The sequence below is a fragment of the Lepidochelys kempii genome, chromosome 3 (assembly GCF_965140265.1).
Source record: "Lepidochelys kempii isolate rLepKem1 chromosome 3, rLepKem1.hap2, whole genome shotgun sequence".
Taxonomy (NCBI): Eukaryota; Metazoa; Chordata; order Testudines; family Cheloniidae; genus Lepidochelys; species Lepidochelys kempii.
In genome coordinates, this window is record NC_133258.1 from 210,144,644 (window position 1) to 210,164,414 (window position 19,771).

Sequence of the window (19,771 nt, forward strand, 5' to 3'; positions counted from 1 at the left end):
AACAAATCCAGTCTCTCTTCCCAGGAGATATCTCACTGCTCCTAATTAATCTCCTCACCCATTCACCACCCTGGGCTTCCCTTTGCACATCCTTCCACCTCCACCCCTGACAGTGAACCTCTCCTCACAATCCAGCCTCAGTATTGTCACCCCCCAAGCATTGAAAAATCACAACCCCAGGTCACCTGTAATCATGAGAATACGTATATGTATTCCAGGAGTTGGGGCTTTAAGAAAAACACCAAAGATCATAGAATTTGCACAGAAGTTGGCAACACTGATATACCAGGCCCCTCAAATCTTGCCACCCGGACGACATGATTTTTGGGGGCCTGACTGCTGGCTTTTGAATGCATGGGGTTTACAATGCTGCACCAGTTCAGCTGAAGTCAGGGAGCTGCAGGTGCTGAGCACTTCACTAAACATCAGGCAGTAGGTCATGTGGAACACCTAGTCATTCAGGCACCCAGATTAGTTGATAAGACACTTAAAAGTTTTAGCCTGTGTGATTCACTCAGGATAACGCAGTAAGTCAGTGTTAGAGCTGGGTCTCCTGCCACCCCTGCTCTTATCACTTAACGCTATCTCCTAGCCATATGCCGCCTCAAATAGCAAAAATATAAAATACACGTAGGTTGGTTATACCTGCTGTAATGGTTCAACAGCAGATTCTTCTTGATGGAGAGATTTTTCAGAAGATACTCTCAGGAAACTTTAGGAAGTCCTAAAACCCCAAACTATATAACACTGAATACAAGTAATGACATTTCTCCCATACTGGCAGCTGGCCCCCTCCCTTTCCCAGGAAACAGCAGGTAAATTGCAGGAGAACCATATAAGGGGAGTGGGAAGTGTTATATAACCATCACAAAAGGGACAGCAGCTCTCACTATTGTAAACAGAGTTACCAAGGACACACAGACACCCCAGAGAATGGCGAAGCAGGCACAGAGCCAGGTTCTGATCAGCCTCTCATGCAACTCTGTCAGCCTCAGACCCAGCGTTTAGCCTCCAAACTGTGCCTTGCTCTGAAGGAGGTAAGGGTCAGCTCTTGTGCCTTTGTGGGGTAGCATGGCCCAGGGTTCACCCTCTTACGTGAGAAAGGATTATTCTATTGCAAATTTACCCTGCAAGGTTTGTGAGTGTATAACAGCCTGTACTATCGCTGTGTGTATCCACATTCCCTGGTGATTGGTGCTAGTAAACACGCATAATAGGGCCCATGTGTTGTTTCACAGCCTTTGCTGCTTGCGTATGTTCAGATGGCACAAGGAGTATATACTGCTGCTTATGTTGTACATGTCTCCTTGATGTTTGTAGGGGTTGGAAGGAACTTCTCAAGGCAGGGATGCTGGAACAGCTTTTTTTAGTGAGGGTGCTGAGAGCCACTGAACCAAACTGTAAACCTTGCATATGACGGAAACCACTTGAAGCCAGGGGATGCAGCAGCACCCCTACTTCCAGCATGTATATCTTGAGGTCCTTTCCAGCCCTATGTTTATATGATTCTGTGATGCGCTGATGAGCCCATACCCATCTTGAATGACCCTTTTGTGCATGCCTGACTGTGCACATGGGAAAAAAAGCTATTTGTGTTTAGTGCATGGCTAAGCCTTAAAGCACCCTCAGGCGGCTTTATGCAGCACTCTTTGACTGCCTAACCCATGAAAACATGGAGAAGAACAGTGGTTAAAGTAGAGCAATGGAGGATAGGAAGTTCACACATTTGGTTAGCCTTTACCAGCTGGGGGGGGAATGGGTGGTGTTGGGAAAAAAATTTCTTTTTAATTAATCTGTTGTCTTTCTTGGCTTTGTTCTTTCTGTTTCATTCTATTGAATTGCTTTATTTATCTTTTCCCCTGTCTTTTTCAGTGCCTCTTTTCCCTCAGTCTATATTTCTTGGAAAATTTCAGTGTATTGTTAAGACTGGTGTCCAAACAGCTAAAGCTATATCTCTGTTTTGGGGACAGCTTGTAAGAGATTAATATCAATTGCCATTGAGATTAAGCTTTCTTTTCTCTGTACTTGCCATTTTTCTAAGTACCCAGCACATGTTATTCCAATGGACATAAATGCTTACCTGCAAAATATGAAGTTTCTAATAAATTTCAGTTATATGGACTGTAGTTTTGGGGTTTTATCAGGCATGACATTCTTCCAGGATGTTGTCTGCTGCTGATCTGAATTATAATTAGATAAATTCCACTGCCTTTATGGCATGCTGTGATAATGAGGTCATGTCTACACTAGACAATTAGATTGACTTAAGTTAGGTTGACCTACAGCCTCCGCAGTAATTAAATCGGCTGTTTGTGTGCACGCTGCCCTCCTTCTGCCAGCGGTGCACATCCTCACCAGGAGCGCTTGCACCGACTTAAGTGGGGCATTGTAGGGGGCTGCCCACTGGAGTCCTGCCACTCCTGGGCAGGCTGCTGGCAATGGGGCTCTCTCTGTCAGTCCCGGAGTGGCAACTGGTGATGTAAGTAGGGTGACCAGACAGCAAATGTGAAAATCGGGACAGGGGGTGGGCGGTAATAGGAGCCTATATAAGAAAAAGCCCCAAATATTGGGACTGTCCCTATAAAATCAGGACATCTGGTCACCCTAGCGGTAAGCAACACGGTATCTACACAAAGAAAAGGAGTACTTGTGGCACCTTAGAGACTAACCAATTTATTAGAGCATAAGCTTTCGTGAGCTACAGCTCACTTCCTCAGATGCATATCGTGGAAACTGCAGCAGGCTTTATATATACACAGAGAATATGAAACAATACCTACTCCCACCCCACTGTCCTACTGGTAATAGCTTATCTAAAGTGATCATCAGGTGGGCCGCACAAATCCAGGAGGGTGAGAAAACAGTTTTCAGTCCACTATGCTCCAGTAGGAAAGGAAATAAAGATTACTCACTTATCAGCATGCACATAAGTGCATGACATAATTACACAAAGAATATTTGCTCAGAGGTTGGAACAAAAACAACCACCTCCAAACTCTGAATGACTTGAAACCACCTGATAGTGCACAGAGCTATGTAACCACATGGTCCTGTCACTAGGCTTGTCTTTGTTGCTGTGTTAGCTATTTGAGTGTTGCTCCTAACCAGACTGCCAACCACACACAAATATCTCTAGCTTGAATTAGGTGGTACTTTAAACTTAGCTGGCCTGTCAGGGAGTAGGGGCTTGAAGCTTGAGTGCTGCTGACACACTAGTGCAGTGTGGATGCATCTATTTTATGTTGCCTGAGTGTTATTTTGCAGAGTGGTTGCTCTCACTCCAGCTAGGCTAACATGAGAGGGTGTTAATTTAAGAGTAAATAACGAGCTAATTCTGCAGTGACGACATACCCACTAAACATTGTTTCATGTTCTCTGTGTATATAAAATCTCCCCACTGTATTTTCTACTGCATGCATCCGATGAAATGAGCTGTAGCTCACGAAAGCTCATGCTCAAATAAATTTGTTAGTCTCTAAGGTGCCACAAGTACTCCTTTTATTTTTGTGGATACAGACTAACACGGCTGCTACTCTGAAACCTGAAATACCCGTTGTTGATCTTGTCTTTCCTCCTCCATTGTTTCTTTGCTTCTTAGCATCAGTTTGTTGTGACTTATATTCAGTTACACTGTACACTCTGTGGTGCCAGGACTGTCTCTTACTATGTGTATCAGAATCATAGAATATCAGGGTTGGAAGGTATCTCAGGAGGTCATCTAGTCCAACCCCCTGCTGTATGTACAGCACCTGGCATAATGAGGCTATGACTGGGACTCTTGGGCATTACTGGAATACAAGTTATAATCAGAAGAACAAACAGCAAAACTATTTCATGCATTTAGGCATAAATATAATAAAATAATCAACGTGGGTTGATCTAACATAGACACAGCAGGATGAAAATGAAAAAGAGAGCTCCCTGGAGATCAGTGTGCTCATGAGGCTTTCAAATGTTGAATTGAAATTATGCGTTACACTTTGCCATCTGTTGTATGCCCAGGCAAGTGGCAATATTAGAATAAGGAGGTTATGGTGGATAATCATCTGACATGAGCTCCCAGTGCAATGCTATGGCCAAAAGAGCTAATGCAATCCTTGGAAGCAAAAATGAACAGGGGAATTTTGAGTAGGAGGAGAGAAGTTTTTTTACCTTGCTATTTGGTACTGGTGTGACTTCTGCTGGAGTACTAGTAGGGATGTGCCAGCCGCCGCTTCCCGCAGCTCCCATTGGCCGGGAATGGCAAAATGTGGCCACTGGGAGCTGTGGGCAGGTGTGACTGCAGACGGTCAATGTAAACAAACTGTCTCACGGCCTGCCAGCAGATTACCCTTATGTGCTGCGTGTGGGCCACAGGTTGCCCACCACTGGCCAAGAGAATGATTAAAGGATTAGAAAGTGTGTCTTATAGTGAGAGACTCAATCTATTTAGCTTAAATACAAAGAAGGTTAAGGAGTGACTTGATCACAGTCTGTAGCTACCTACAAATATTTGACAGTGGGCTCTTCAGCCTAGAAGAGAAAGGTGTAATGAGAGGCTGGAAGTTGAAGCTAGACAAATTAAGACTGGAAATAAGGTGTACATTTTTAAACAGTGATGGTAATTAACCATTTGAACATCATTTCAAAGGTTGTGGTAGATTTCACCATTCCTGGAAACTTTTATATCAAGATTGGATTTTTTTTTTTTAAGATATGTGCTAGAACTTACTTTGGGGAAGTTCCATGGTCTGTGTTATACAGGAGATCAGACTAGATGATCACATTGGTCCTTTCTGGCCTTGGAATCTATGAATGCTCTTGAAAACCCAGTGCTTGATGCTGTGTCCACAAATCCACATCAGCTGTGGGTGTGCTCCAGTGCATTCTCTTTTTTATTGTTGGGAAGTGGTCCTGAGCGCAGGGCTCCTATCATGGTTCCAAATCTCGTGACAAATCCCGTGAGACCTTATAGCTGCAAATCTTGTGCCAATCCTGCAAGACCTCCAGCCCACCCCAGAAGTCCCATGGGAGCTGAACATCTTGTGGGAAATGTAGGGGACAATTTCCTGGTGCAAGTGCTGGAGGAACCAACTAGGGGCGGAGCTCTTCTTGACCTGCTGCTCACATACCGGGAAGAATTAGTAGGGGAAGCAAAAGTGGATGGGAACCTGGGAGGCAGTGACCATGAGATGGTCGAGTTCAGGATCCTGACACAAGGAAGAAAGGAAAGCCGTAGAATACAGACCCTGGACTTCAGAAAAGCAGACTTTGACTCCCTCCGGGAACTGATGGGCAGGATCCCCTGGGAGAATAACATGAGGGGGAAAGGAGTCCAGGAGAGCTGGCGGTATTTTAAAGAATCCTTATTGAGGTTACAGGGACAAACCATCCCGATGTGTAGAAAGAATAGTAAATATGGCAGGCGACCAGCTTGGCTTAACAGTGAAATCCTTGCTGATCTTAAACACAAAAAAGAGGCTTACCAGAAGTGGAAGATTGGACAAATGACCAGGGATGAGTATAAAAATATTGCTCGGGCATGTAGGAGTGAAATCAGGAAGGGCAAATCACACCTGGAGTTGCAGCTAGCGAGAGATGTTAAGAGTAACAAGAAGGGTTTCTTCAGGTATGTTGGCAACAAGAAGAAAGCCAAGGAAAGTGTGGGCCCCTTACTGAATGAGGGAGGCAACCTAGTGACAGAGGATGTGGAAAAAGCTAATGTACTCAATGCTTTTTTTGCCTCTGTCTTCACGAACAAGGTCAGCTCCCAGACTACTGCACTGGGCAGCGCAGAATGGAGAGGAGGTGGCCGGCCCTCTGTGAAGAAAGAAGTGGTTCGGGACTATTTAGAAAAGCTGGACATGCACAAGTCCATGGGGCCGGATGCGTTGCATCCGAGAGTGCTAAAGGAATTGGCGGATGTGATTGCAGAGCCATTGGCCATTATCTTTGAAAACTCATGGCGATCGGGGGAAGTCTAATGTAGTGCCAATCTTTAAAAAAGGGAAGGAGGAGGATCCTGGGAACTACAGGCCAGTCAGCCTCACCTCAGTCCCCGGAAAAATCATGGAGCAGGTCCTCAAGGAATCAATTCTGAAGCACTTAGAGGAGAGGAAAGTGATCAGGAACAGTCAGCATGGATTCACCAAGGGCAAGTCATGCCTGACTAATCTAATTGCCTTTATGATGAGATAACTGGTTCTGTGGATGAAGGGAAAGCAGTGGATGTGTTATTCCTTGACTTTAGCAAAACTTTTGACATGGTCTCCCGCAGTATTCTTGCCAGCAAGTTAAAGAAGTATGGGCTGGATGAATGGACTATAAGGTGGATAGAAAGTTGGCTAGATTGTCGGGCTCAACAGGTAGTGATCAATGGCTCCATGTCTAGTTGGCAGCCGCTATCAAGTGGAGTGACCCAAGGGTTGGTCCTGGGGCCGGTTTTGTTCAATATCTTCATTAATGATCTGGAGGATGGTGTGGATTGCACTCTTAGCAAGTTTGCCGATGACACTAAACTGGGAGGAGTGGTAGATACGCTGGAGGGTAGGGATAGGATACAGAGGGACCTAGACAAATTGGAGGATTGGGCCAAAATAAATCTGATGAGGTTCAACAAGGACAAGTGCAGAGTCCTGCACTTAGGACGGAAGAATCCCATGCACCGCTACAGACTAGGGACCAAATGGCTCGGCAGCAGTTCTGCAGAGAAGGACCTAGGGGTGACAGTGGATGAGAAGCTGGATATGAGTCAACAGTGTGCCCTTGTTGCCAAGAAGGCCAATGGCATTTTGGGCTGTATAAGTAGGGGCATTGCCAGCAGATTGAGGGACGTGATCGTTCCCCTCTATTCGACATTGGTGAGGCCTCATCTGGAGTAGTGTGCCCAGTTTTGGGCCCCAAACTACAAGAAGGATGTGGAAAAATTGGAGAGAGTCCAGCGAAGGACAACAAAAATGGTTAGGGGACTGGAACACATGACTTATGAGGAGAGGCTGAGGGAACTGGGATTGTTTAGTCTATGGAAGAGAAGAATGAGGGGGGTTTTGATAGCTGCTTTTAACTACCTGAAAGGTGGATCCAAAGAGGATGGATCTAGACTATTCTCAGTGACAGCAGATGACAGGACAAGGAGTAATGGTCTCAAGTTGCAGTGGGGGAGATTTAGGTTGGATATTAGGAAAAACTTTTTCACTAAGAGGGTGGTGAAACACTAGAATGCGTTACCTAGGGAGGTGGTGGAATCCTCTTCTGTCATGAACCTGCAATTTTTTTGTTCTTTTTCAACATCTAATGGCTCTGTTAAAGAGTGCATGTCCTTAAATTGGAATAGGCATACAGTAACCTGTGTTGCTGGCTAAGAGGAACGAGGCTGCCCCTGGACTCCAAGCTTTCTTGACTTCTTGGAAGCTGTGACAGGACTTTTGCAAACTAGGCACAGCTAGTGATAGACAGGGACTGTGTCTGCCCCCTCAATTTGTGGAGTATATCCAACCTTCACCAAAACTGTGCAATCTCAAGTTCTTTGTAGACACATCACTGTTCCTGGATGCTCATGGAACTGCAGTGGTTTGTAAATCCTTTTTCTATCTATGTCTCACTAGAGGGTTGCACTCTTTCCTCCCTTAATGCACTTCACTAGTTATCCATACCTAGGGTGACCAGATGTCCTGAGTTTATAGGGACAGTCCCGATATTTGGGGTTTTATCTTATATAGGTGCCTATTTCCTCCCCCGCCCCCACTCGGTCCCAATTTTTCACACTTTTTGTCTGGTCACCCTATCCATACCTATCCATGGAGGACTAGTGCAGTGCATTTGACTTATAGGAATAGTCTTGAGTATTGCCTGTAAACTGGCATAAGGAAGATGCAGCTGTGCACCTCCTGTATGTGGTGGGCGACTATAAGAAGATAACAGTAAGGTTCTATGCTACATACTGGCTATGTATTTGCTTCTCTATGCAGGAAAGAAATACCAGTATAAATTAACACCTTAGCCTATACCTATATAATTATACCAGTGTAACGCCCGTGTGGACAATCTTATTCCTGTGTCAGAATCGCCTTGTTTTGGTTTAGCTTATGTCACTTTGGAAGGGTTTAATTTAGGGATGTAAATATCATTTAAAAAGTTAACCGGTTAAATGATTACAATTATATCATTTAACCGGTTAACTGAGTCGCTTCAGATGGCCCAGCATGGACGGGGCTGGGGTCCCTCCGGATGGACGGTGTGGGGGGGGCTGGGGCCAGGGCTGTGCCTGCTGGCGCACAGAGGGTTAACGGTTAAGGTCGGTTTACCTGGTAAATCTAATGTTAACTGGTTAACCTTTTACATGCCTAGTTTAATTATAATAATACTGGTATAACTGGTAAAACTTTCCTATCCAAACAAGTCTACAGTGCAATTGAAGGTGTGTTAGTTTCTTGAAAAGACCTAACCTTGAACCTTGAAAAAGGTTTAGGACGTGACAGAGATCAAAGGCTACATTTTCAAAATGTGGCCTCTAAAACTGCATACCCAAACCAGCATGCCCAAGTTGTTGTATGCCCTCCAATATGGATCTGTTAACCCAGACTGGGCTGTTAGATGTATAACTACCTGGTTTTGGCACACAAGTGTTCACACAAATCTAAGTTTTTGGCATGTGCAAAAAGTTTAGGTTGAAATCTAGAAGCTGGGTTTAGGGCACTTTGGAAATGTTCTGCTCCAGCAGCAAGACAGGAAAGGGTCATCATACTCACTCATTTACAGGGTTTGTTGCTTCCACTTATCACACACTAACATCCATCCCTCTTGCAAAAAGATTATTAAAAGGGTAAGAAGAACTGAAAGCTTGTTTTGGTTTGATAGCTTCCTCTCTCTGCACAATGATTATGCTGCTATTCATTTTGGAAACAGATCACAGTGAAGTGAGCACTACAAAGTTATTTGCTACCGTTATGCAATGAGCAACATTATTTAAGCAGATAGCAAAAAGTAAACATTTAGGCCAACATTTTCATGAGCATCCATGTAACAGCATTTCTGCGTCCTACTGGTCCCCAGTACACAAGGCAGCAGCTGGCCGATAAAAGGGGCTGCTGGAGAGATAGGATAGGGAGAATACCTGGGGAAAGTCAAGGCTGCCTATTCAGATGAAGTGGTTTGATCCTTAGCTGGGGAAGTGTTTGTTGGTCTCTGCTTATGCTTATATCACCTTTTTTGGATTTGGGTTCACAAAGATCTTCTCCTACTGAACAGTATCTGCTGTTATGGTTTGATTCTGCACAGTCACCCCACCAACTTACAGTCCTCTAAGTTTGGATACTCAGTGTAAGTCACCTATAGCCTGATATTCAGAGTTCCTAAGCACCCACTAGGATCCAGAGGAGCAAGAGCGGTGGCTGCTCAGAATCCATGTGGATCTCTGGTAGGGCACCCAAACATTGTCGCAACCAGTGTTAATGGACACTTTTGAAATGTTGGTTTTAAAATTCTACCCTGAAAAGTAACTACATAAAATTAGCACCCAGTAGATCCTTGCAGTGTTGCCAGCTCTTATGATTTGATCGTGAGTTTCACAATATTGGTTGTGTTTCTTAAAGTATCAGATACTGGAATCAGGTTATTAGCTGAGAATTTGGGCTTTCATATTTTAAAAAAAGTTTCTAGCTCTTGTCATAGAGAAAAACTTGAAAATGTGATCTTTGAACACTCGAACACCAGGCCAAAAAAACAGCCAAACAGACCCTTCTTCCTCTCCCCCCAACAACCATATTATCTTGAAATTCTCATGATTTTAAAGCCAATCTTATGATTTGGGGCAGTCTGACTCAAGATTTTTGAATGCTTGGGATTGGCAATACTTTCTTTGAATATATTCAGAGGCATATTACTTACTTTAGTATAAAACACTGAACAGGTTTTTTGAGTTCCTCTGTGATTCTGGGAAAGTCACTTCAACCAGACTTTTCACTTGTGGTCACTAATTGTTACCCGGCAGACAGATTTGCAGAAGTGCTGGCCACCCACAACTGCAACTGAACTCAGTGGTAGCTGTGCTTTGAATGTGTAAAGTGCTATATAATGCTGAGTGAGCACTCGGAAATATTGGGCCCTAAGTGTCTGAGATTGGGCATCCAATATGAGTGGACACTTTTGACTTTAATCTCTGTGCCTCAGCTTCCTATTTGTGAAATGGGGATAATCCCAACCCCTTGCCTCACAGGGATACTGTGATGATAAATTTAAGTTTGTGAAGCACTCAGATACTCTAGTGATGAGCACCATAAAAAAACTTCCACGAGGAAGTTAATAATTCTGTCTTCAGGGAATTCTTTTTTTAAAAATAATTTTTTGGGGAATTTCATGTTGGTTCATTTTATCCACCTGGGTGGGAGGCCCGGGGGGCCAGGCAGGTCCTGCCCTGGTGGGGGGAAAGGCCCCAGGTAGGCTGGAGAGCAAGCCTACACACACCCAACCCACAGCAGTGGCCCCTGTACCACAGGACTGGAACTCTGGGCACTGCAACCTGACGCATGGATTCACAGAACTGCTCAGGTTTGGCCCAGCCACCCTGACAGAGAGGTGGCTATGCCAAACCTGGGTGGTGCAGAGACCCCAGGGGCTGGGGTTTTTTTGTTTTATGTTGTTTTTCATTTTATTGTGTATTATTTGGTATTTGTGAAAAACATGGGGCTCTAGTGAGCAGTAAATAAAGCCTGGGGCTACACACTGCCCATTGAGGAGAAAACAAAATATTGAATAGCTACTCGTCAATTGAAGCACCATCCACCCTGTGCAGTGAATGAGGCAGGGGTTCTGTGGAAAAAGATAGTATGTGATCGTGTAATTAAAGACTATCATAGTTCATGCACACAAAGGGGCCAAATTAAGGTTGCAAGGTCAGCCTTAATTTTGGCATTTCCTAACTTTTGAGTACTTGACTTTTTAACTTCAATAATAATCTTTCAACATAGCTTTTTGTGTACAGTTTCCTTGGTTTTTTAAAAAGCAAACAAACAGAAATTCCATCTTGTGGCATCATGTTGATATCCACATGGATCAACAGCAGGGCTGGAACCTTTAGGTTCACCACACAGACCTCTGCCACTTTACCCTATGAGAAGCACATCATGGTATCCATTCAGACAATTTTTATCCCAGTTATCAGCCTCAAAGAAGTCCAAATCCAACATGAGTTAATTCTGCATATCTGGTTCCCAGCCCTTATGCACTGATGGCAAAGGTGAAGGTCTTAACACCAATGTCTCCTATTAGTTAATGGACATGCATTCCTAATCACAGTTTCCATTTGAAACCAAGTATGCTTTTGGTTCCTCTTTCCCACAGCATTTTTAACATGTCTGATTTAATAACTTCTTATATTTGAGTTATCTTATATAATGGGGCTGTCCCAGGTAAGTCCAAGATTTGTCCTTTCTATTTGGTGTCTCAACTGGTTTAGGGGATTTTATTATTTGGGACCTGTCCTGACTTGCATTTGACTGGATGTTTGTATTATTGCCAATACAACCTGGTCTACATAATATTTGTCGAGCCATCATTTCCTGCATCTGATTAGAATCTCCTTTCTCAACATGAGTATTGGACACATGAATTCCTCCAAAACATAGAGGTATCACTTTCACATCCTCCCTAGCTGTTATTTTTGCCTCTGTTGTGCCAATGCCATGAAATAATTGTAGTTCTGTGGCAAATTCTAGAGTCTCAGAAGGTCTCCTTGGCTTCCAGACACTCATTTGATTTGTGTGTCCAGGCCCAGCTGGGCATCAGTGAATTGGTCCATTGCCATAGAATCACAGAAATGTAGGCCTGGAAGGGACCTCAAAAAGGTCATCTAGTCCACCGACTGCACTCAGGCAGTACCAAGTAAATCAAGACCATCTTATCCATGGTATCTGCAGTGGCCTTTTAAAAACAATCTCAGTATAACTTCTCTTTCTATCCAGAACAGGACCATGTCACTGGACCATATCACCAATGTTTTACTTTTATATATTTCTGTGAAAATGCTGTCCACACCTAAACAGTCACTAAGCATCCCCTGCCAGCAAGGTCTATAAGGGATGTGAACAGCTGCTTCACCCAATAAACTGAAGGACGCTTGGTTGAAATGCCTCTGGGGCCTCCTCCCTGGCACATCTGACTAGCATCCAGCTCAGCTACCAGGGCTGAGCAATGGCCTGAATGCTTAGATTGCAGCATGGATAGCTCAAACTTCAAAATACTGGTTCCGTTGTTTTGATGTCATAAGAAGGAGATTGTTTCCTTCCTTTAGTTTTGCCTCTGTCAACGGCAATATTCACAAACCACGTAAATTAAACTGTGATAACTAAAACAAATAGGTATTGAATTCAGGGTTATTAAATACATAGTGTTTTAAGATAATTTATTTTATCTGGATGTACAAGCAACCTTCCTCCCTCTTATTTGCATGAGTCCCTGGGAGCTCACTAGAAACCTCCAAAAATGTGACCAAAATAAACCCAGGATAACAGTAATTAGTACATAGCTCTTATAAAGAATTTTTTGTCCACAGAACTCAAAGCACTTAACAAAGGAGGGCAGTATCTTTATCCCCATTTTACAGATATAGGTAAATGGAGGCATGAAGAGTGGAAATGACTTGCTCAGGGTCACCCAGCAGGCCAGTGGCAGAGCTGGGAATAGACCCCAGGTTTCCCTAAAAGATCCAACACTCCAGATTAGAAAACAACCTCACTAGTGAGTGAATATATCAATATTTTAATTCCCAGGCATTCAAAAATATGAGACTCCCAGTGAGGTAATGCGGGTTTTTTGGGGGATGGGGTTAAATATCTATTGGGTTCTTTTTGTTTCCCTTCTGGTTTTTGAGTCATTAGGATCATGTTTGTAAGCTTTTCTCTTCAGTCCTGAGAGCTAGAAGCTTACATTTTTAATTAAAGCTAAAAGAAAAGGAGTACTTGTGGCACCTTAGAGACTAACCAATTTATTTGAGCATGAGCTTTCGTGAGCTACAGCTCACTTCATCAGATGTTTACCGTGGAATTAAAATTAAAGCTGAGATTCTCAGCTATCAAATGACTCCAGGCTCCGGGGCTTCAAGGAATACACCAAGTATTATGAGATTTGTGACAAAAAGGCTAGAGATAGTAACACTGAATATGGACCTGCTATTCATGTAATAAATTGCAAGGACACAGTTTGCAGAACTATGTGAGAAACTGTATTTGTCACAAACCTTAGACTGCTTCACCTGAAATTTGCCCACTGATCTGTCTCCACTTTAAGGTAGCTTGTCAGATAAATATTTTCTTTTTTATCTCAAATGTGGAGTTTTCCACCCTGAAAATTACACTGGCTTGAGGGCCAGGACAGATAATATGGAGTTTTGCATCAGTGACATGTTTAAGGCCTGATACATCTTTATCCTGCAGAGCTGGAAACAGGGAGCTAAATTCTGTGCTGGTTAAGATACACCAGCAGAGAATATGGCCCAAGAGCTTTATTTCAATGACAAGGAGAGATTCATAGCCCTCAGTAGAGAGGTCAAGATATCAGATTTTTAAATCATGACATGTATAGGTATAGAAAAGTCACTTGAGAGGTTTTCATAGCTTCTGCTGAGCCAGGTGTAGTTGGACTGCAATCAAAGCTTCTGGCTTTATAGTCAAATAGATTTAAAATAGCAGGCCTAATTAAATCCTTTCAAACTCTCTGAAACATCAATTTTCTGTATGTTAGGGCCTGCTCCAGCTCTTACTAGGGTCAACTGAAAGATTCCCATTGGTTCCAGCAGGAGTTGGATCAATCCTTTATGTGGCACATGCCCAATAAGTGCTAGTGAGGCACAGTTTGAAGATTTTTCAGCACACATTTAGGATGTATAGTTGTTGTATAACTCTCTTGGCTTCACCACAAAGGAAGAATGGGCCCATCCCAAACACACACACACACCTCTATCCGGCCAGCCCCGTGTTGTAGAAGAGCCACCAGAGGAGCTCCATCGTGTGGGTGGAGTTTCCCTGTGATGGAATAGCCCTGGGGAAACTCATGCATTGCCTGAACCCGGGTTGGTCTAGATGTTCACTTCTTGGTGCCTTAACTGGGTACTTCCAGTCACTGCATTGGCAGAAAATACATTTGAACAACCTTAACTCTACGGCCTTGTCTACATACAAAAGTTGTATCACTTTAATGTTACCTGATATACTTAAAATGGTTCAACCCCTCTAATGTGGATGCAGTTATACCAGTATAAAGGTGCCTTATACCAATGGTTCTCAACCTTTTTGCGCTCAGGACCCATTTGTGTATGTTCATGGCCTGTCCCAGTAAACAGCCTGGGGGTGGAGGCCCTGGGGTGGTTTTGGTCATGTCCTGCCCCCTGAGGAGGGGTCTTGCCCAGCACTTACCCCGCAGTGGAGGCTCCTGCAGCTCCTGTGCTGTGGGTCTGGCTGGGCTTGGTCTCTGCTCCGGGTGTTGGTTGCACTGCTGCTCAGGTTTGGCCCCAGCCCCTGACTGGACCAAATTTGTGTGAGTGGAGATGTGCCATTCACTTAAACTTGGCCTACCCAGGCTCCTGTCATCATGATGGCTCAGCCAAACCTGAGTGGCACTGAGACCCCGGAGGTTGCAGTGCTTGGACCAGGGAGGCGAGCCCAGCCAGCCCTGTGGGAGAGGAGTCACAGGAGTTGCTATGCGACCCTTTGAAACATTCTGGGAACGCAATTTTGGGTCCCGACTCACTGGCTGAGAAACCGTGTCTCATACCAATAAAGCTTATTTGTGTACAAGAAGGAGAATATGCAATATTGGTATGAAGCAGCCTTACACCAGTATAAACAGAGTGCACACACGGTTTGTACTGCTCAACTATAAAGTCAGACACTTAGCTCAAGTGTCAGAGTGGTAGCCGTGTTAGTCTATCAGCAAAAACAACGAGGAGTCCTTGTGGCACCAGTGGTGGATTAATGATTTTGCCGCCCCAGACCCTGAAATAACTGCTGCCCCCGGCCCCATATGAACTTATTTTAGTTTTTTTACAAATTCATTTGAACTAAAATGAATCTAAATATCATTAAAATAATTGAACACTTACAAGTTTTATTATAAATGAACTGACAGGTACAGCGGACCCTTGCTTGAATACGCGTCCGTATAGCGCAATGTCGCTTATAGTGCGGGACCACACATAGATCCAAAACCCCGCATCCAAGCGGGAGTCCGGTGCAGTTTAGGATTCTCGTGTGTATGTTTACTAAATGGCGTCGCACCGTCATTGGTGGTTTCAATACGCGCTGTGATTGGTAGAATTGCGGCCTCACTGATGCCGCAATTACAAAAATGCTGCTGTTATAAATTTGCCACCCCTGCAAATTTGCTGCCCGAGGCGGAGGCCTTGTCAGCCTAGGTCATAATACGCTGCTGTGTGGCACCTTAGAAACTAACAAATTTATTTGGGCATAAGCTTCTGTGGGCTAGAATCCACTTTATCGGATGCTGATGAAGTGGGTTCAAGCCCACGAAAGCTTATGCCCAAATAAATTTGTTAGTCTCTCAGGTGCCACAAGGACTCCTCGTTGTTTTAGCTCAAGTAGTTATACTGGTCCAAAAAACTGGGTTTATACTTGGCATGTGGATGTGTGCACACAATAAAGCCTTACCATGCTGTTGCCGGCACCCAGTGCCGAGAGGCTGAACAACAGCTTGAGTGGTTCGTTACCCGGTGTGCTGCACCCAATAATCACAACGGGGTGGAGAAGCAGAAAAGTTTATTTGCAGCTGCAAAAAGGTACAGGGAGAATAAAATCTCAAATCCTGCACAACAGAGCAGGAAGTTACACAGGCTTTTATACATCCTTTTTCCCAGCATACTTATCCAATAGCAAGCTGCTCCAAGTATCCATATAGCCAGCCAATCCAGTTCCCAGCTAGTTCCCTGATTCTCTGTATCATTTGTTAAACTATACATAAAGCTGCTTTATTCAGCATTGTTCTTCCATATCTCCCCTGTTTGGCCTTGCTTAGTTTCAGGCAGTCTGACTCTGCAACATACTGTTGCAGATTCTCAGCATAACTGCTGTGTGTGCCTCCAGGCGGGGGGGCCAAGGACACTTGGGCCTAGCACACAGAGCTGCTGCGAGTGCCTCCAGGCAGGAGGGGGGGGGCAAGGACACCGGGGCCTAGTGCGAGGGGGCTTCATCGACACTCGTGGTCTTCCATCCCCTCGAGTTACCTAGTGGCCATGCCCCAGTGTTCCCAACAATGCTGCCTTTAGTCCTGTGAAAAAAAGGTTAACGGCTTTTTGCACTCTAAAATGTATCTTTGTCCTGTGGTTTCCATAGCCATCCTTCCTCCCTACACCTTTCTGTTCTGCTTTTATTTATACAGGAACTGTCTTGTTCAGAGTCTGCTAGCATGTTTTGCAGCTTTTTTTATCTCATGCTAATCAGCAACATGCATATCTGTCAGTGAACACTTCTAAGACAAAAAGAAAAGGAGTACTAGTGGCACCTTAGAGACTAACAAATTGGTTAGTCTCTAAGGTGCCACTAGTACTCCTTTTTGCGAATACAGTCTAACATGGCTGCTACTCTGACAGCAGCAAATTTGCACTAACTTGAGTAAATCCTTCCCCCACAACCCCCTTCCATCTCCTCATCCCATCCATGGCATTGCAGATCTCTAGCAGCAACAAAGCCAGTAAAGTTCCATTGCACACAGGCAGGGGGAAGGGAAGATGCTGAGCCATGCAGGCCATCTGTGTACCATGGATGTGTGCTCGGTGCGGGCTCCAGTACCCTAGTGATAAAGAGTTGGGCAGGAATTATAGATGTACTCCTATGCAAACCCACTGCAGAGTGGAGTGTGGGAGTTGAGGTAAAAAACTACCACTCTGTGGCCTGGGAGGAAGATTCCAACAAAGCTGGAGCAAACATTTAGCTGTAGATCATCGGCCATAGTGTGCTTTTCAGTGATGTTTGCAAGGGGTGTGTGTGATGTGTCATGCTGTCTGGAGTGGCTCATGACCGTGAGTGCCTACCTCAGGGCACAGAGTAGCAGCCGTGTTAGTCTGTATCGGCAAAAAGAACAGGAGTACTTGAGGCACCTTGGAGACTAACAAATTGTTAAAAAAACAGCAGATATCCCCATTATGCTCTATGATTAGATTTTACCAAGCCAGTAATAAATGTGAACTCCTGGATCACTGTATCAGTCTTACCATGGAGTCAGACAGTCTCCTTAGACTCTCCAGTCTATCTTGCCACCCAGGCAAACTGGACTTAGTGATAAATGGTCACACCAAAAATCACACTGAATTGAGTAAAGACAACCCCTGTGCCCAATTCTATAATAATGCTAAAGTTTTATTGACTAGGAAAAATAAACAAGTTATTTAGTGGTTAAATCAAGCAAACGTATGTACAAGCTAAATCCTCAGAGTGACAGAGTTGTAGTGATGTAGTCTGTCCATTCAAAGTGTCTTGCAGGGAAGACCCAGGAGGCAACCTCATAGGATCTCTGTCTTCAGTTTGGTGGCTCTGACCCTGTGTGAGTTCAAACAGTGAAGAAATGGAATATTTTCCTGTGACTTTGTTTTATTTCCTTCATTCAGCTTCCAAATCCCCAGGATGAGCTTCCTGGCAGGTAGCATTTCCAAGGTGGGATAGGCCAATTAACCAATCATTTGTATTGCAGTGTTCTTCAATGGCCCATCTGATTTTGATGATCCTTCGGGATGGGCAGAGGGGATGATTCCTATGCCTGGATTCACAAGTTCAGAGCAAATATTTTCAAAGTTATAAAGCAAAAACCATATTTTCTTATAGCATGGAATAGCGACATTATAAGTAGGATTAATTTACAAACGTTTAGTCCTATTAATTAATTAATTAATTATCCTTTAATAAGTAGGATTAATTTACAAACGTTTCATAGAGTCTAAACACTCAATAGGTTTCAGAGTAGCAGCCGTGTTAGTCTGTATCTGCAAAAAGAACAGGAGGACTTGTGGCACCTTAGAGACTAACAAATTTATTTGAGCATAAGCTTTCGTGGGCTACAGAACATACATAGTACATATCACTTCCAGGTCATAGTAGGTGACATGCAGCGGATACAGATTGCCTTTCTTCTCCAGCACAGACAAGTTATCGTTGTTGCCAATGCTCACAATTCTACTGTGAAAAGAAAAGGAGGACTTGTGGCACCTTAGAGACTAACAAATTTATTTGAGCATAAGCTTTCGTGGGCTACAGCCCACTGTTCTGTTGTGTGGTTCATTTGAAGGTGTTGGAATTATTATTTATTCAGGATATTACCAGAACATTCATTTAACCATAAATTCCGTTATTACAGCAATTGGCATTTAGATTTAAACATGTCTATAAAGCCTAAATAACAAGCAATTTACTACATCCAAACTGTAACAAGACATTTATAAGCATTTGATCAAGATACTTACAAATGTGCTAAACCGCTGGGGGGGGGAGAGAGTGAGTGGGTGGGTGGCTGGGTGTGGTCAGGCAGGTATTAACCATGAACCCTTTAACAAACAAGTGATGTAATTGCCAATTACTAACTTCAGCTAAAAACCAATTTGAGATAGGTTATCCCTTTTTCCAGTCTTAATCTGGATACGATTTACAACCTCCTTTCTCCCCAAGGCCTTTCCTCCCTCTCCTCCCTGCTGACTGACAGTTTTTCCTAATTTTTGAGGTAACACTGGTATGTGGGGTGAGAAGGGCCATGTTGGCTCCTTTTAAGATAGATACTGTGTCTTATTTAAACCCATCTGCAGTCACCCCATTGGTCCAAGGCCTTCTTTTTAGAAGCTTCTCCGTATTTTGAAGCTTCTCCTTATTTATTCTTTGAACCAGACACTCTCCCCACTTCATTTTTTCTGGCCTTATAAATCACTTCTTGAAAATCTCTTTTTTATGGTCTAGTTTGGGTCTTTCTTTACAGCACATGTTTCTATAGCCAAACTTAAGCTAATTTTCATTCTCTAATTTTGTTCCTTCTACAGCAGGTAATGCTAATATAGGGGAGTTCATCTGACCTCAGATCATCCTCCTCCACACCTCCTCACATCAGAGAATGGTGGCCGTTGGGGCCTCCTTCATAGCAACAAAGGAGGATTGCTTCCAGACCCATCCATCCCCTAGGGAATGCATTTCTCCATTCCTTGCTCAGGTAAAACTCCCACAGAATTGTCCCTTTGATCTTTAAAGCAATGTCCCAGAAGTTCTCTAAGGGTGCACTGTAATTTTTGAAACCAAACTAATTACAAAGAGAAAACTTAGTGGATTTCTATTTCAGAGTAACAGCCGTGTTAGTCTGTATTCGCAAAAAGAAAAGGAATACTTGTGGCACCTTAGAGACTAACCAATTTATTTGAGCATAAGCTTTCGTGAGCTACAGCTCACTTCATCGGATGCATCGATGAAGTGAGCTGTAGCTCACGAAAGCTTATACTCTAATAAATTGGTTAGTCTCTAAGGTGCCACAAGTACTCCTTTTCTTTTTGCGAATACAGACTAACACGGCTGTTACTCTGAAACCAGTTATCAGATAGTTGCTAGAGCTAGCATTCTATCACACCCAGTCTAACGCCTTAGCCACAAACAACCCTTCCTCTTTGCATGTTGCTTTTCTTTTCTCACCCCTCAGTGTCCTGGGACAGATGCTTTCTAAATGGCTTAGATTAAAAATGAGCTAGAATGGAAAATAAGGAAAATTCTGATGCTGAGGAATATGTAACAAAAAAGAATAAGTGAGGAGGCACAGGCTCAACACA

The 19,771-nt window shown here is 43.7% G+C and overlaps 1 protein-coding gene across 1 annotated transcript in view; it reads left to right on the top strand.

Annotated features, from left to right (window-relative positions):
* Positions 1-884: 884 nt before the first annotated feature.
* The window catches only part of GALM (galactose mutarotase), an 84,007-nt gene continuing 65,120 nt past the window's right edge, over positions 885-19,771 (top strand). The window contains exon 1 of the mRNA XM_073339971.1: positions 885-1,037. The gene's annotated coding sequence lies outside the window, so the exon portion shown is untranslated. The remainder of the gene's footprint in view (positions 1,038-19,771) is intronic.